We start from the raw sequence: 20,001 nt of genomic DNA on the forward strand, positions 1-20,001 counted from the left end.
ATGATATGTTAAGTAAGCTGAAACTGGAGAACATAACTACAAAGAATGAGATGCAGGATATGACTATGAGATTTTGTAAAGAGATTGAAGATAGGAAGAAGAATGAAGAAGAATTGACCAGAAGACTAAGTGATGCAGCAAATGAGAACACAAGACTTAGCTATGAAAATAATCTATTAAAGACAGATCTGATGCACAATCAAAATGACTCCAATGAACTGATGAGACAGAAAGAAGTCTTAGAAAGAGAACTAGAAACTGCAAATCAACATAAAGAAAAATTCAAGAAAAGCTCAGAGGAACTTGGCACCTTGCTGAAGAATCAAAAACCTAAAGGTGACACAAACACATAGGGTCATAGCAAACCGGTAAGGAAACCTAATGCTTATAAATTCAATGGAAAATGCTTTAACTGTAATAAGTATGGTCATAGAGCAAATGAATGTAGATCTAGAAATTATCAGAATATCAACACACCCACCGGTCAATGTTCTAAATGCAACAAAGTTGGTCACAATTCTAAGAATTGTAGAATGAATGTGAGATGTTATGTTTGTGGAAGATTTGGACATTTATCTAATCAATGCAGAAAACAAACCGGCATAGGTTATGGGAAAGCTATTCAGAAGAATAATGTAACTTGTTATGCATGTAACAAGATTGGGCATATTGCAAAATTCTGTAGAAGTAAAGGATCACCGATAGACAACAAAAGTTCTAGCTTGAAAGATAAAGAAAAAGTTGAAGAGGTTGAGCAAGAATTCTCAAAACAATGGATTAGAAAAGCTGATCCAAATATTGGGAATACTCCTCCACCAGTAGAACTAGTCAATGCTTCACCGGTAGGACAGAGTGATGCTGCACCGGCAGGAAGTTCATCAAATTGAAGAAAGTTTCCTTGAGGGTTTGGCGATCTAATGACACATGTGCTATTATTCCCTCGGTTAGAGATGAGAAGTTGGAAATTACTTCATTATTGGTAGACAATTTTAAGTGAATACTTAACCGGCATGCATTTAATGTGGTAGATGGCAAATTAACACTATAAATTTGTTGTTTTGGGTCCATTTCATTTCACCGTGATTTCAAACATTCATGGAGCGTGAAATTTGAAGAGCTAATGGATTTCGAGCAAAGAGGCAAAGCACTTCAAGCAATCAATCCATCCAAAGGCAGAAAAATGTATTTTATCATGGCAACCACCTCTGCACTTGAATATATAGAAAACCCTACTGTTGTCGAAGTTGTAAAAAGACCTAGGCCCGTATTTCAATTAGTTCCCGAGGTAGCAAAGAAAGATGATACTTTAAGTGCTTTTTCTCAAATTCCTAAGGGAGTTGTTTATGCTGAAGACCCCAGAATTTACATTCACTGCAACATTGAGGAACTAGGAGATGAAGAGATTAAAACCATGTTTAAATCTGTCATATCTGATGAATCTGGTAATGTAAAAGATGAACATAAGATCATTGAAACCCTAGGATTTACAGAGATCCTTAGCATTCCTGAATTCCCCAAGGATGTGATTAGGATAGTCTTAAGCAGGGTACATGGTGAATTTTTCTGGTTAGATGCAATTCACAAAATCACCAAGGAAGTTGTGAAAGCTGTCACAGGGTTACCGACCACCGATAAAAGGCCAGACAAAACTAAGAAGGTCTCCAATGACCTAGTTATGAACCTAACTGGTGCAACATCCGACGGAAGGTCCTTAAGAGTCAATGATGTAAAAGATACTAATGTAAGATTTATCAGCATGATATTAGGATATAAGGAAACTCAGGCAAACAGACTCAATTCAGTGTCAAGTCTATGCATTAAGAGTGCTTATGACATGGTCACAGATAATGCAAAGATTGATGTATGTGAGTGGTTCAAGGACGAATTAATTGACAACTTAGGCAAGATTAAGAAGGACAAGAAAGGAACTTTTAGGTTTGGAAATCTGCTAGTATGTCTAATGCTACATATAACCAAACAGGTTCCCGGTATAGGCTACAAAGAACTTGGATATGATATACCGGTAGGTAAACAGCTAATAGAACTATTCAACAATATGGGAGAAGATAAGGATCAGAATATCCAAGACTATTTTCAAGCACTTAAGGCCAAAATGAAGAAAAGAATCAGATTATCACAAAAGATTGTTGACAAATATAAGGATAACATATGCTTTTTAATTAAGAAGGATGAGATTTGGATGGAACCAGTCATCCCTAGGACAGTTTGGGTAATAGAAATGGGTTATGAAACAGATGACCTTATCATTGAAACATATGCTAAAGCACTTCTGGAAGCCCCTAAAGAACCTAAGGAAGAAGTATTTGGTAGTGCAGAAACTGTTCAAAGCCAAATACAATCCCATAAAAGAGTAAAAAGGGTTGAAGCAGTAGTAAGAATAGGTTCTAGGCAAGCAAAGGAAATCAAGGATAAAGTAATGGAGCAAACCGGTATAACAGAGGATGAGTTAGTAGCTCCACAACCTGAAACTCACCTATCACCGGTAGGCACATCTTCAGAGAATGACATGCCTGCAACTTTCAAGAGAGTTGTAAGGAAAAGAGATCCCTCACCGGCAACCACACCCTCACCTAGGAGGACAAGATAAAAACAACAAGCAGTGAGATCTCCGGTAAGAAAGGCTACACCAAAGAAGAAACTGACACCCAAGAAGAAGAAGAGGACAAATAAGGACATGGTCCCTCTTGACATACTGTTGAATGAAATTATAGAGGAAGGGAAACTGAAGAATATAGAGAAATTATATGACACTCTGACAGCTGATGAAAAAGAACAAGTAGAAAACAGTGTTATATTACATATGGATATGCATAAGAAATTTCTAATGGAAGTAGTAGATGATTTACCTGAAGAACTGTTTAAGAGATTGGAAGCAAGAAGACAAGCAGTAGTAGAACTTGACAAGAAAATAAAGATAGAAAAGCTACTTGTTGTATACCCAATGAATTCACCCAAAGAAATTGATGACTTAATTGTTGAAGCCAACCGGTCAGTATTTTCTATTGCACACTGGCACATTGCTTTAATGGTTGGAAGAGTTAATGAGGTGACTGAGGAGACAGAAAATGCATGGGACATTTTCCTAGTGGAAAAAGAAAAACAAAAAGAATGCATGAGCCACAAACCTATAAAGGTATATCAGAAAGAAAGAGACAAGGGTAAAGGTAAAGTTGGTGGACCACCTAGTATCAAGGTTAAAGACAACTTACCCCCACCTCCTTTGATTACTCCATCGGTAACAACAACAGCTACAAAAGATCAACCGACAGTTGAAAGTATGGATGTAGAGGATGTCAATCCTAATCCTGAAGTCTTATATACAATGGATGTTGATACTCAAAAGATCAACATTGTGGTAGACAAAGATACAGCTGATAAGACTGACATGGCTAGTGAGCCTCCGGTAGATGAGCAAACTGAAAACACATAAAACAAACTGGCAGATGTCAAAGAGCAACAGGTAGAAACTCAGACTTAGACTGAGATAATGCAACAAACAGAGAAACAAACAGAGCAAAAGGCTTTGAAACAGGAACAACAACAGGTACAGGAACAGGTTCATGAGGAAACAGTGCAACCCGCAACTGGAGAAGTAGAAAAACCATTGCTTAAAGAAATGAAAACACAAACAGACCTACCAGAGGTCAATACAAGCTTGGTTACTTCCACTGGTGGTACTCAAAATGTAGGTTCCTCATCATCAGGCTACAAATCAACTAATGTGACTGAAGTACTCTTAGATTCAATTAAAAGGATAACAGATTGCAGCTCACAAGCTTATAAGGCAATAGATGACACCATACCAATTTTGAAGAGACTAGCTCCTAACTATAACATAGACAATAAGGATTCATTAAGTCATATTGAAATTTTGTCCAAGTATATCAATGAAAATATAGTGACTATTGAGAAAGTAAAGGAAGAGGCATTGAAGGATAAATTGGAAATTGAAAAACAAAGATTCTTTGATGAGCAGATAAAGAAGTGTACCAGGGATTTTGACACACTTCTACCAGAACTGTGTAACTTATTGAAAGAGTACAAAACTTTGTACAAAGACACCTGTAAGACAAACTTTTTGACTGTAGACATAGATAAGAAAATAAGCAAGGTACAGGATGAAATCAATAAACTTGCTGATAATTTTGTTAACTCACCTGATACATTATCAGTTTTTGAGCAAAAGAACAAATTTTGAGGAAGAATTACTTAAATTAGAAAGAGAAAAGGAGAGAATAGTGAATAAGGCAAAGCATCTGAGATTAAAACTAAGTCCAAGATTGGACTATCTAGCATCATTGCGGAAGGAAATATCGGAGGCACTTATACAGGGACAGAAAACACCAGCAGAGCATTTGCAGCACCTCACCGGTACAGCTAAAAGAACAGAGACAACAATAAGAGACAGTAAAAAGTTTATGGAGAGTATAAACTTTATTTTGGCAGATCTATTTCAAATTGTAACTACCCAGTTACAAGGTTGAAACTACAAACTCTACTGACATCTTGACAACCTTTGTCATTGATGCCAAAGGGGGAGTAGTGGTATGAGAAAATTCAATATCACAGGAATCATATGCTCAGGGGGAGCACATATTTTTGGTAACATTTTTGGACTTCACATTTTTGGATACACTTTTGAAATTTCTCATGAGTGTTGCCATCAATGCCAAAGGGGGAGATTTTTGGCATATGCACACTCCAATGAGACATTGTATGTGATTGAAGGTTTTGTCATTGATGGCAACCTTACAATCCTATGGTAGTGGCAAGGCATTACACCGACTTCAGCAGAACACACTCTACACCGGCACTCAGAACACCTGCACTGGCACATAGAAAGGAAGCATACCGACATAGAGGCCGATGGGATTTTTGATATATTATATTTTGTTTATTATTTGAAAAAATTTGTAAGCCGACTTGATATCATTGTAAAATGACTTATATATAAGAAGTCATTGTAGGACATTTTTGTAAGTAAGGAGAAAAAGATTAGGCAGGCCTATTATGCGAAATATAGGTTAAGGGGTATATGTAAAGAACAAAGCAGAAATTGATACTGAATCTGGCATTGAAGATGCTATTGTAAAGCAGTACAATATTGGATTTGTATAATCCACATTGTAAGTTAGTGAGACTTCCCATTTGAGCAGTGAGCTCTAGGCACTTGGCCTTCCTGCATGTGCAGGCCCCTATTGTAAGTAATATTCTCTTATTGGCCAGTAAGTGAATATTGTGGGTCACAAATCCCACCGAGGTTTTTTCCACACCGGGTTTCCTCGTTAAATCATTGTGTTATGGTGTGATTTTCATGTGGTTTCTTTCATTTCTGTTTATTGCATTATTTCTTGCATACTGGTACATTGTTACAATATGTTCTGCATGTTTTAAGTTGAGAAATTCTAATTACCAGTTAGATACTGATTCACCCCCCCCCCCCTCTCAGTATCTGTGAGTTTCCTAACATGAAGGAGATAGCTTCTTGTCATAATGCATTGTGTTCCTTGCCCACATCTCGCTTCTGGACGGATGCTTCGACACTACGACAGAATAAACCGAATCGAGTCAAATGGTTGGTTTCCGGTAGGACCTTTATGCCACAAATGCTCCAGCCGCGGAATGAAGTGGTTCCTCCCATGCCGATTCGAGAAGTTATTGTTGGGCCATCCCCCGATGAACACGAAGGAGGGAGGCGGACATAGGTTCCCTGTGCCAGTTTAATCGCTACAGGAATGTGCTTGTCAGGGTGGCCATTTCAATTATCATCACTTCACTCTAAATTGGGCATTACAAGATCCGGTTGAAGAAAAAAGGTAAGGTATAATTAGCAAATTTACTGTTATACATATTCAAATATTTAGATTCAAAGTTTATGATAGATTTATCAGATTAATTGCCAATAGCAAAGATGGTGAGAGGTTTATGTAATATGATATGATCGATTTAAGAGAATAATTTCTTACAAGACCTAAACTGTTGAACAATCCTACAATCATGTATTAATTAAACACTGCATTTTAAATAATGAATAATATAGTAAGCCTGAAACATATTAAAACTACTTTCCATATTTAAAATATATCCTAATTAAGGAGAGGGATGACCTAAACCTACGTGATCAAGTGCCATTATGTAAAATATATCCTAATTATGGATGCTGGTATATATGGTTGTGACAAAAAATCCCTGCTGCAGAACCGTGAGAGCACTGTGTAGTGATCGAGTGCTATTTTTTGTCGGTGTTTTGGAAGGGAGCATAAGTGTACCGTTAGGAAGGTGGTATAAAATGGAAGTTGAGAGGTATAAGGCTATGAGGTGTGGGTTAGGATAAGATAGGGAGGTAAGTGATGAAGGATGTAATGGTGAAAGAGTAAGTTAGAATGTGTTAGGGTTTTGGAAGGTAGGAAAGTGAATGGAGGGAGATAAAAGGATGTGAAGGATGGAATGGGGTTAGGTAGGTGAAGTAAAAGTAAGTGTGTATGAGGTTAAGGTTTAGGATAGGATGTAGGAAAGTGGAGGAGGTTAAGATAGGGGATATGAAAGGTAGATGGAAGGTAATAATGATAGGAAGTGAGGTAAAGGTTATGAGGTGTGGGTTAGAAAATAGGGTGTAGGAAATGGAAGGAAGGGTCGTGTCACTTTGAGAGTTTTTACCAAGATGAGTAACCTGAGTATGGACCTCAAATCTTACAAGCCATGAGGATCCACTTGTAGTAAAGGAGCATATACTTGCATCTTGGGAGCTTATTAGGAGTTCGCCTTGAATTTGGGAAATACACATAGAGGAGATAGAATATTGATCAATACACATTATCTAGCCTCATCATGCATAAATACAAGAGGTATAGACTATAGCAAGAACATATCATGAGCCAAAGGATCATATTCGAGAGTTGCTTCATCTCCAATCCTCTACATTTTTAAGATCCACAAATGGGATTGAGGATAAGTCTTGGTTACTTAGCTTGGACTTATGCTTTGGGTTGCATCTATATGTGAGCAACCTAAAGGCATAATTTTCAATGCAATTTTTGAGAGGACTTTATTCCACCTTGTGGTACTAGGAGGATAAAATGCACCAATTCACATTGGAAACCCTCTCCAGATACCATTTTGGAGTGCTTCAAAGTGTGTTCTATTTCAAAATATTTTTGACAGAGATGCATAGATGAGTTTCACAATTTACATAATAAGGTTTCATAGTGGCTCAATGTGAGAGTTAGTTTTTGGAGTTCTTGTAGTTTGTAGATTACATTCAAGACAAGTTACTTGTCAATTATTTCATTAGGGGTGGAAAGCCCAAAATTTCAGTTTTCCTACACATGGCCAATCCAAATGACTTTAGGGTTGCTATGGCAAAGTCTCTTATGGAAAAGGAGGTACATGGGAGGACACAAGAGGCATGAGAGAAGTTTGTAACCTTGATGAAGGGACTAAAGTGTCCATAGGCCTCCCCATCCTTCAAAGGATAATTTAGACTTACTATATGATTTACAAAGAAAAACCCAATAGTATCAATATTAGGGACAAAGGTCTAGAGCATAGTAGGGGCCATAGGGTAGTCACATTTGACCATCATCAACACAAGGATATTTTAGGTATGAGAGACTATAGGGCTATCAAGCTAGGCCTTATATGACTCAACAACCTTTTAGGGGAGAATCTAGTGTTTTAGTAATAAGGATCTTCTAATTATGGTGGGGCCTAGCCAACATAGGGTTATATGAGAGGAACATGTTATGTATATGTTAGTATCAGACAAAGAGTGCCCACAAGGTTTTAGAGTAGGTGGACATCATCCTAGGATGTCAAAGTAGATAGTTGATATGTGGATCTTTACCCTCCCAACCACTTAACATATACCACCATGCGTTTTTACCCTCCCAACCACTTAACATATACCACCATGCATTTTTACCCTCCCAAACACACAAAGGTCAAAGGAAGATTCACTGCTGCAACACTCACTTTTTGTGACAGTCTCAAGTACTTAGGACAGTCACTCCATTCGTGGCCATTCTTCTTCACACTACACTCTCTAACATTAATTATGATGATAGTGTACCTCCTTAAACCTTCCACCAACACCTAACTCAATACCAAACTCTTTCCCAATCTCGCTAATGGACTAATTAACTCAACTCGTTGTGAAATTATGACGGTCAATGCAAGGTTTACGACGGTAGTAATTAGGATCTTCTAATTATTGTGGGGCCTAGCCAACATAGGGTTATATGAGACAGGGGTAAGTTCAATAGTGATTTCTCCTTCAATTCTTGATGAATGCTTGATTGCCTGTTCACTTGGAATTGAATTGATTTTATAATTAAGAGATCACTTGAATTGTAAGTAGACCCCTTCAAATGACAGGGTAGGCTTCCTTTTATACCTAATATATGTCTTGAAAGCATTTTATCCTGATGGCTTTAAATTGAAGTACTTTCTCTTCTATCTGGTATTGGTGGAGCAGAGGTTGCATTGCATCGTCCTAGGATACATTTTCCGAAGATACAACACAAGTTAAATTTATCCTAGGTCGATGCAAAGTAACCTCTGCTCCAGAGATCACCAGAAAATAGAGAAAGAACTTTGATTTAATGCCATCAGGATAAAAGTCTTTAATCAAGACAGATAAATGGTATGCAACTGTATCTATTTGGAATGCTTTACCCAAACATGGAAATCGATCAGTCGCCTTTGAAAAGAAAGTGGTATGATTAAATATTTAGGCATAAAATAGATGAAATGCAATCTATACTACTGTTGCACAATATTTTGGTCGATGATATTTTTAAAATAGTAAAGGAAGGTGTATGGAACAACCAAATTCTTATCATAATATTTTAAGATCCTTTTATGATGTGTAAGTTGAGAATATTTTATGAAAGGTCCCTAAATGAATACACTTTATACTGATTTTAGCAATGACTATCGGATGTAGACAAAATGAATGCTTTTTGGATTAGGATGGTACACAGAATCTACTATCAAAAGGTTTCTTTGGAAAGTATATGATTCAAAACTAAGGAAATGTAATTATTTACAAGTTTTAACCTTCTTAGATGCAAAATCCCTTATTTAGCCTCTCATAAACCCTTAAAAGTAGGGTTTCTCATATACCCTTCTTCCAAACACTATACCATCCAAATGATGATGGATTCACCTTTCATTTGAAATGTCTAAACATTGTCAATCATAAAATGTGTCCCTCTTTAAAGCGGATTTGCTACTGCTGCTCCTTAGGAAGCAATTTCTCCACTCTTACATTCGCCATAATGGACCTTAAGACATCATAATTGATTGGCTCTTCACTCCTAAGACCTTCAAAATTCTTTAATGGCTTCATTGAGTCCTTTGGTCTTCCAAATGCACCTACACCAACTTGAATTCTCCTTCAATGCTTGATTGCTTGTTCACTTGGAATTGAATTGATTTTATAATTAAAAGATAACTTGAATTGTAGGTAGACCCCTTCAAATGACAGGGTAGGCTTCCTTTTATACCTAATATATGTCTTGAAAGCATTTTATCATGATGGCTTTAAATTAAAGTACTTTCTCTTCTATCTGGTATTGGTGGAGCAGAGGTTGCATTGCATCATCCTAGGATACATATTTCCGCAGATACAACACAAGTTAAATGTATCCCAGGTCGATGCAAAGCAACCTCTGCTCCAGAGATCACCAAAAAATAGAGAAAGAACTTTAATTTAATGCCATCAGGATAAAAGTCTTTAATCAAGACAGATAAATGGTATGCAACTGTATCTATTTGGAATGCATTACCCAAACATGGCAATCGATCAATCGCCTTTGAAAAGAAAGTGGTATGATGAAATATTTGGGCATAAAATAATGAAATGCACTCCATACTACTGTTGTGCAATATTTTGGTCAATGATATTTTTAAAATAGTAAAGGAAGGTGTATGGAACAACCAAATTCTTATCATTATAAACAATTAATATTTTAAGATCCTTTTATGATGTGTAAGTTGAGAATATTTTATGAAAGGTCCCTAAATGAATACACTTTAAACTGATTTTAGCAATGACTATCGGATGTAGACAAAATGAATGCTTATTGGATTAGGATGGTACACAGAATCTACTATCAAAAGGTTGCTTTGGAAAGTATATGATTCAAAACTAAGGAAATGCAATTATTTACAAGTTTTAACCTTCTTAGATGCAAAATCCCTTATTTAGCCTCTCACAAACCCTTAAAAGTGGGGTTTCTCATATACCCTTCTTCCAAACACTATACCATCCAAAAGATGATGGATTCACCTTTCATTTGAAATGATGGGTTTGTAATGGTAATTTAATGTTCTTTCATATTTTTGTATATATTCTTTATAATAGCATATTATATTGATTTGTTCTATTATGGATAATGGTGTGGGTCAAACGGCTTTGTCGTCGATGCATGAAAGCATTGAACGGGTTCTACTTTTAAAAATTACATGAAACATTTTTTATTTATTTGATTCAGTGTTATTTGCAAAAAATGATTATCAATGATGTTTCCTTTCTCCAAGAATTGTCTAGGATCTTTCCGTCAGATAATATGTAACATCGAATGACTAAATATTTTCATTACAAATGCTTATTTTATTTAATTATTATTTGAGCGTGAATTAAAATTTATATCTGTACGGAAGCAAAACATAAAAGCTGAAGATTCATGTGCAAGCAAATTTCGTAAAAGAAAGCAAGCAGACATTATCTTGAATGACATGGAAACAAGCTCATCAGCTGCCTAGAAGAGAGCAATTGGAGAAAAGAAGAGGAAAGTATTTAAAGGTGATAAATAGATAGAGAGTATGCAATACAAACAAACAATGTATGGAGTGTGTGATGTGACGTCTCTAATTTATGTCCGAAGGGACTAATTGGTTTTGGAGTTCCTACAAAACCTATTGGGCCACGCTTGGAGGAAATCAATGTGTTCATGCAAGGAGCACCTTATTTCTATTATGAGAATGATGCTTTTGCACTGAAGGATATTTGGAAGTCAATATTCAAAAATTTCTATAGTGTGGAACCAGAGTTGGCGGACTCGAAGTAATTTTCAACTTTCAGAAGACCAAGAGGTTATGTACACAATCTCCCAATAGAAGGGCGATTTCAAGCATTACCTCTCCCCCCCATGACTATTCAGAAAGCACTTCCTCAGACAAAGGACTATTGGCCTCCATGGGATCAAAGAAAAAAATTGAAGCATAGACTCTAGACGATGTGGTGGTGTCCTTCGTGAAGAACTCTGCACTATAATTGAAAATTCACGAGGGAAACTGCAAGATAGTGAAGAGAAATACAATCTGGGAAGAATGGATCTTGGTTTGGGTGGGGCCAAGTCAAGTGGCTCCTCTAGAGGTTGACGAGATAGAAATCATATTAGGATTTGAAAAAAATCACACTGGTGGAACTTCGTGTGCGAGTGATCGATTGCGGTGTTTGGGTAATGCATTCCAAATAGATACATTTGCATACCATTTATCTGTCTTGATTAAAGCCTTTTATCATGATGGCATTAAATTAAAGTACTTTCTCTTCTTTCTGGTATTGGTGGAGAAGAGATTGCTTTGCAGGTCAGGTCGATAGGTGGCAGGTCAGGTCGATGCAAAGCAACCTCTTCTCCACCAATACCAGATAGAAGAGAAAGAACTTTAATTCAATGCCATCAGGATAAAAGTCTTTAATCAAGATAGATAAATGGTATGCAACTGTATCTATTTGGAATGCATTACCCAAACACCGCAATCGATCAGTTGCACATGAAGTTCCACAAGTGTGATCTTTTTCAAATCTTAATATGATTTCTATCTCGTCAACCTCTAGAGGAGCCACCTGACTTGGCCCCACCCAAACCAAGATCCATTCTTCCCACTTTTCAAGATTGTATTTCTCTTCACTATCTCGCAGTTTCCCCCGTGAATTTTCAATTATAGTGCAGAGTTCTTCACGAAGGACACCACCACCTCGTCTAGAGTCTATGCTTCAATTTTTTTCTTTGATCCCATGGAGGCCAATAGTCCTTTGTCTGAGGAAGTGCTTCCTGAATAGTCATGGGGGGGAGAGGTAATGCTTGAAATCGCCCTTCTATTGGGAGATTGTGTACATAACCTCTTGGTCTTCTGAAAGCTGAAAATTACTTCGAGTCTGCCAACTCTAGTTCCACACTACAGAAATTTTTGGATATTGACTTCCAAATATCCTTCAGTGCAAAAGCATCATTCTCATAATAGAAAAAAGGTGCTCCTTGCATGAACACATTGATTTCTCCAAAGCGTGGCCCAATAGGTTTCACAGGAACTCCAAAACCAGTTAGTCCCTCTGGACATAAATTAGAGACGTCACATCATACACTCTAGACATTGTTTGTTTGTATTGCATACTCTCTATCTATTTATCACCCTTTAACACTTTCCTCTGCTTTTCTCCAATTGTTCTCTTCTAGGCAGCTGGTGAGCTTGTTTCCATGTCATTCAAGATAATGTTTGCTTGCTTTCTTTTACGAAATTTGCTTGCACATGACTCTTCAGCTTGTATGTTCTACTTCCGTACAGATATAAATTTTAATTCACGCTCAGATAATAATTAAATAAAATAAGCATTTGTAAAAAAAATATTTAGTCATTCGATGTTACATATTATCTAACGGAAAGATCCTAGACAATTCTTAGAGAAAGGAAACATCATTGATAATCATTTTTTGCAAATAACACTGAATCAAATAAATAATAAATGTTTTATGCAATTTTTAAAAGTAGAACTCGTTCAATGCTTTCATGCACCGACGACAAAGTTGTTTGACCCACATCATCTCTCGTCATCAGAATTCCGACGACAACTAATGAAACATCCGACAAGGATGTTGTATATCCGACGTCACTTCTATGTCGGACGGTCATCGAGGAGCAATCATAGCATCCGACGGAAATCCGCTGAAATTTTTGGCCAGGGGTGCAAATATAACCATCGTCGAAGGAGTTCATAACATTGTCGGACGACCGACACAAATGGCATCGTCGGGAAGCCCGACGATGAGTTTTCGATGGTAAATTTGGTCGGAAGTCCGACGTTGGATCGTCGCAAATCCGACAATTAGCCGTCGGAAATTAGGCACAAATGTACTAGTGGCTGGTGAAGGAGAATGAAGATTGCTTGTGAAGTTACTTGGGCGTTAATTTTGCAGTCTTTGCTCACTGTAATGAAGTGACTTCTCATCAAGGCAATTTAGTCAGACAATTCGCATGCCATTCATATGTTCCTAATTCTGCACACAAACCTCTTGAAACATCACGTGGTATATTGTTTCTTCAATCTGGTTCGAAGCTCCCATTTTGCACAGGCTGGGATGATGGAGTCAAGAACCTGACCAATTACAAACATCTGCAACTACATTCAACACACATTCAAAACCTGGAATTTGAAGCTCTTTCCTTTCTCTTTTTTTATTCTTTCTCTTTGCTAAAATTTATGTAAGAGGTTAAGAATGCTCAAAAACTGAGCATTTCTAACCTTCTTGACAAAGTGGGGCCCACAAGGTTAAGAAATGAGGTTAGAAATGCTCAATTTTTTAGCATTCCTAACCTTTTTGTGAAAGGTTAGAAATATGGGTTAAGAATGCTCAAAAAGTGAGCATTTCTAACCTTCTGCTTCAAAGACTATGATTTTGACCTCGAAAACCATTGATCACGGAGGGGAATCAAGGAGGAATGCAACTGATGTTTTTAGACAACTTTTTATTGCAAATGACCAGACATATTAAAATAATTTAAAATATTAAATTATTATTTGAGAAATAATTTAAATATTTTACATTTATTGCTTTGGCTGGAGAAAAATGACATAACTTTCAAACGGTAGGGAGTTAGGTCCTGAAATTTGAAACACGCGTCAATGGTAGGGAAATAGGTCCGCACAATTATTTACACCTCATGACGAATCCTAGGATGAGATATTTTAATCATTTCTAAGCAACAAACACCAAAAATTGAAGGTTTAAAATATGACAAGTATGAACTGGGTTCGAGTGAAATTTGGCCACGTGATACAAAATGACGCTTAAATCCTGACTATCAATTGATTTCCCTCAATTTGTGGTAATTTTCAAAATTCTTCCATTTTTCATATTTTGACTAGTAATGAGCTTGGACAACGTGCTCATTGCTTACGCATAAACACCCATTGGACCTTTACTCGACACTGAGACTGATTTGAAGTTTAGCTTAAAGGTATGCCAAATATGGGGGCAACAAGTTGTAAGCCCCATTAGTTGCAATAGATTCTATAATAGTTGTAAGGTGTGTAAGAGCATCTATCATACCTATTTTTGGCAAGGAATAGGTGCCCAAGTTTGGAGGCATGTAAGAGGGGTTAAAGAATATTGTGAAAGTATCATTTTACATGCTTGGAGGTGTTAGGAAAATGTGTCACGTGGATTTGGATGCCAACCTCTTTTGTCTTGGTCTAGAAGCTTCATTCATTCTTTTATTCTATATAAATTGGATGCCTTGGATTGCAGTATATAAGTTTTATTTTGCAGGTAATGTTATGTTGTCAAAATAACTCCAAATTATGACACTATAAACTCCTATGAAGAAGACTTGCTCTACAAGTGATTGCAAAACCATTTTTATTATAATACATTGAATATGCTTTTGGAGTGTGGGGTTTTTCTCCCAAAAGGGTTTTCCCCGTGTACATATTCTGTTATGGTAATATTGCTTTGTTGCATGCTATTTTATTGATACTATGTGCATATCCTTACTATAACTGTTAAGAATTTTTTTTAAATTATACTATCTCCTCTCATTAGATTAATGTAGGAAGCATTTCCATATACCTTGCTTCCTTTCATTTAGTATAATAACATGGTTATAAATTAATACTTGTGAACAAATAAAGATTTTTTGTCCAATGAGTCTTTGTGCTAACTCAATAAGTCTTCAATGTAATAGTATTATTCAACATTAATATTTGTACAAAAATTGAAGATTTGTGTAATGAATATTTGGTTACTACATAATTAGTGCAATAGTACTTTGGTTTAATTATATGGTTTTAAATTAACATTGCACAATAATTGAAAACTTGTATAATAAATCTTCAGTTATTGCACAATTGGCACAAGTCTTTAGTTTAATTAAATGGTTCTAAATTAACACTTGTGTGACAATTAAGGACTTCTTTGCATTGAATCCTTAGTTGTTACACAATTGATGCGACAAGACTTTAGTGAATAATTCATATTTTAATGTAGAGTCCTAGAAGCGTTGAAAAATGTGTGCCTTCAATTGTGTAACAGTTGAAGCCTAGTTGTGCAACAACTAAAGGCTTGGTGCACACTTAGTTGTCATGTTAAGAGTTATGATAGCGAGGAACTTAAAACATGTGGTTCAAACTAATAGTAGCACTTTATGATGGCTCGTATGGACTTCTTGCACCTTATATTGTATGTTTTTACTTGAACATAAGTAAAGACTATTGCACAACAAGTATCATTAAGTGTATCTATTATATGCTTTTTGAATTTTGAGTATGCAGTTTTTGGAACTACCCTAACTAAATGTATGTGTGAGTTAAATATGTTGTGTAATACAGCACATTTTCTAAGTTTAAAAAGAAAATCACTAGTGTATAGTGCCAAAAATTGAAGTTCGTAACATGTACAAAATTTTATCAATGTATTAGATCAAAATTAAATAAGGTCATTGTATTAGAAAAATATCATTTCACTATTAGACACTATTGTGTAATCATCACTCTTTCAAAATTTGAGAGGGGTGATTGCAATGTCTATACTATAGGGAAGATAAGTTGAAGCCAAGTCTTATAAAAGTAGATCTCATGATAGCAATAATGGATCTAATAAGGATATGTATGATGAGGGCAATGACAATTCTCATTAAGGTTTAGAGAAAATTCACCATTGAAGGAATTTGAACTTGAGTAGAATGGACTAGAGAAACAAGAAGCTAAAAAATAATTTAATGGAGTTCTAAAAGCTAAGCTTATTATTATTGCTTATTTTCCACTAAAATACAAAGAGGAAGGGGCCAACTAACTTACTTGTACTAGACTTAAAGGGCAATTGTAGAGCTAACAAAATTGAAAGGGTATGCAAGATAACAATGACGACTGAAAGCAAATACTCTCATCTTCAATGGAATAAGTGTGTTTAATTAAGTTGCATTAAAAGGCACCAATTCAAATAATGTCTTTTTGGGACTTGCTTTGGAGTGCTTTGAACTTACATGGGACTTGAACAAGTTATGAAGCATGTTAGTATCTCACTTCACACCTTGCACCATCAACTTTTCAATTTGTGGCACATATTTGTATCTTGTTGGTAGTAAGTATAGTGGTAGCATTAGATTTAGGAAATAAACTTGCAAATTCATGGTACATCGACATATATGGTGATTAGTTTATATCTTTTAAGAGCGAAGCAATTTGAGGGCAAGAGATTTGATTAAATTATTCTACAAGTTCATGGCACATTAGTACCTTAATAGGAACATTAACTCTATGGAATGTTAACCACAATGGCAATGTAGCTAGCTAATAGGAACTTAAACAATTTAGAAGAAATTGATGGCAAGATGTGAAACAAAATGAGGCAACGAATAGAATGTGCAAAATGTAGTGGGTTTGGCTATCACCATGTTGCAAAATTGAGAAGTGTAAACTTGGTTAGAAGTGTTAGTCAAGCTCAACTCTGTCTAACAAGAGAGGTAGCAAAGATTTTTCCATTTTGATGTGGTTGACATCATCAGATTTTTCCATTTTGATGTGGTTGACATCATGCATGCTCTTTGTGGTGTGAATCATTATCATTATTGGCATTTTGCCAAAGCACTAATAGACTTCTAAACTTTATATCTTTTTCTATATTTTTCAATCTCAAAAATAAATTTATAAAAACCCATAACTTAATAATCAATATACATATACCATTTTTTATTTTAATATAAAAACAAAACAAAAAGTAGACCTATATTTTTAATTTCATAAACACTTTTTAGATGATTATATTTAAAATTATTCAGACCTTTTAAAATACGTAATCTAAGTTATCCAACCTATTTGTCATACTTATTTTTACTACGCTCTCACATTTATATGGATATCATCTTAATAATTTTAGTAGCCTTTTGACCTCTGTCACTCGCATCTAAATCTTTTTCCTAATCTTTCGGTTACCCTTTTCTCTTTTGGAGCATCTTTTACACATCTTAATCGTTTCCTAAACTTTCGGTTAATCTATTATACTTTTTTATTTTAGGAATTGAGCTACTTGTCTAGATTCAAAACAGTGTTAGAAAACAAATTGAACTTTGCTTTCCTTCTTTTAGTGATGTAGTGTTTTCTTCTACTTAAATTCAATTTTAATTGTCTAAGCTAACCTTATGTGATGTAGCGTTTTCTATGCCCACCTTGCAGACATATTTGGATTAACATGCAGTGAGAGCATATAGCACAAACGACATGCACAAGAATAAAAACTATAAACTTTAGAGTATCCCATAAACCTCTCTGGTCCACATCAAATACCGAAACGTTCAAATAGCACATGCATTCTCATGTTCAGTGATCTCAACAGCTCTTTTTGAGATTCTTTGAAAAATGGTGCATCTTCTTGCTTGTCTTTACATTGTAAAACAAAAAATGATATGCATATGTGATATAGATGTTTCATTCAAAGCATAACTTCTTGTTCTTGCTTTCTAAAATGGACAGACCGTGGGGTCACAAGCCTTAGGCATTTTGTATTCTATTAGACAACATAGAGCGTTTCATATTACGTTAAAGATGACGCAGTTGAATAACATGGCTGACGTCAGCAAGTCATGGTTTGGAAGACCTTCAAGACTTTTTTAAGCACTTTATTTTTCATAAAAAGGGTAAACAAGATAGACAAAAAATGCGGGACCAGTCCATCTTAGTCTAAAGTAATAAATAAAGGCTTGTCCTTTAAGTATGTTTATATCCCCTGAATCAGATGACATAGTTTATTTAAGTTTTGAAGTTTGGGATACACTACTCAACTCTATATTACAGAAGAGTTTAAAGTATATATCATATACTATATTTATGTATCCCTCATGAAAAGCGTATGTCAAGTCAGAAGCAAATGTTCTTTTACAAAAAGCACTGTACTCACATGTGTCTCTTTTCTCAGTTTTAATATAATCAAATCCACCCTTTTCAAAAAATATTTTAAGTTTCAACGTCATGGACATTGTAGTCTTCCTGGTCTTACTACGAAACAAAAATTTCACATGGACGAAGATTGCCTGAGTAAGCGTGGTCATCAAATTACAAGCGAATGTTGCTTATAAATGTGTCTTACTCACCTGTACTTTTCTCCATTTTAATCTAATGAAACAATTAAAATATGCCCTACTGTCTTTTAGAACTAGTTGAATGTAATCTCCCTAATTTCTTAGATTTTAATGGGTAAACGTTGTTAACATATACTAAGCAAGATGCAGGCATAAATTCTTTACAGAGTATTCTATTCACTTTGTCCATCTTTGCTCTTGTCATCTAATATAAGGCAAAATATGTAGACATTGTAGCCTTGCTGTCCTTTCCTAAATAAAAAAGCAAAATTATTGCCACATTCAAAAATTTTGGTCTGAAATTAATTTTATCTCTGATTGTTCTCGTAATTAGGAGAAAGTCTCGCTAAAATGAAGACCATTGCTAAGGGCAAATTAAATCTTGCTGTCATTAACCCTATCGCAATCATGTTCCACTGATGGGATAACATAGTTACCATTGATGATGTCTTTTAGGGCTCTGCTGCTTTTTGTTTCCGCACTTCTGTACATTGTAAATCAAAGTTTTGCAATACTATTATGTTGAAAAGTGCTAGAGCAAACTAGATCTATGCAAAACATATCAGGTCTTGCCAGAAGCCCAAAGGAAGATCTTGGTGCTTACTGCCCAGATGCATTGTGAAGCAATATTATTTTCCATTTCTAGAGTAAATAGCTCCTTCAAATTCTCTTATAGCTGAAGCAGGAATGTTTCCAGTGGAGAGTTCAGCGATAATCAATTTGTTAATTAAGCTATCCATAAAAATTGAAAACATTGATAAACACCGCTGGCTCAAAATGGTTGTTGAGGAGAAGCTAGACCATAGAAAGAAGACATGGATGAGCAAATGGGACATTAACTTGCAAAGATGCCCCAACACTAATGAAGAGACAAAAAGATTCATGTTGCAAAAATTCAGGGTTACCATGTGGACCAAAGCAAATTGGTTGGAAAAAAGCATATTATGTTAAAGAGTTCAATCCCACATGGGAACATGATGAAAAAGACTACTTGCAGGTGGCAATTAAGGGTAAGGCTGGATTGTTAGTGGCACAGCTAAGAACTGGGACTCATCATCTAAGGTCTGTGACAGGTAGATGTCTTTGGGAAAAAAGAATGGGTACTTTCTGCAGCAAAGGGATAGTTGAAACTGAATGGCACTTCATCTTTGAGTGTGCTGCTTACCAGGATATTCGTGGTCAATATGAGAACAACTTGAAGGTTGGTTGTCTAAACCAACTTTTTCAAGAACCAAGGCTTCACACTACTGGTTTCTTGATAAAGATTCATAATCGAAGTGCTGACATCAAGAAGAACTTGAAGATGGCTTAGGATGCAATTCTCGGTCCCTTAGACTGCTGGTCTCCTGAATATCATTAAAATTCCTTCAATTCAATGATACAGAGAAATCTGATCTAATACTCAGAATCCATTCTCGCACCTAATTTGACAACTCTCTTCCTCGTGCTCAAGACTACAAACTTGTCCCTGATCAAGAAAAGCCTAGCTATATATGAAAGCTTCAATAAAGCAAATTAAATTAACCTGTGGGTTGTCATCATAAGATTTTACTCAACGAATACAGTAAGTGTAACATGAATGTTGTCTGTCAAACTGTCAAAAAAGACATATGCCTGCTTGGC

Source organism: Cryptomeria japonica, chromosome 9 (assembly GCF_030272615.1).
Source record: "Cryptomeria japonica chromosome 9, Sugi_1.0, whole genome shotgun sequence".
NCBI lineage: Eukaryota > Viridiplantae > Streptophyta > Pinopsida > Cupressales > Cupressaceae > Cryptomeria > Cryptomeria japonica.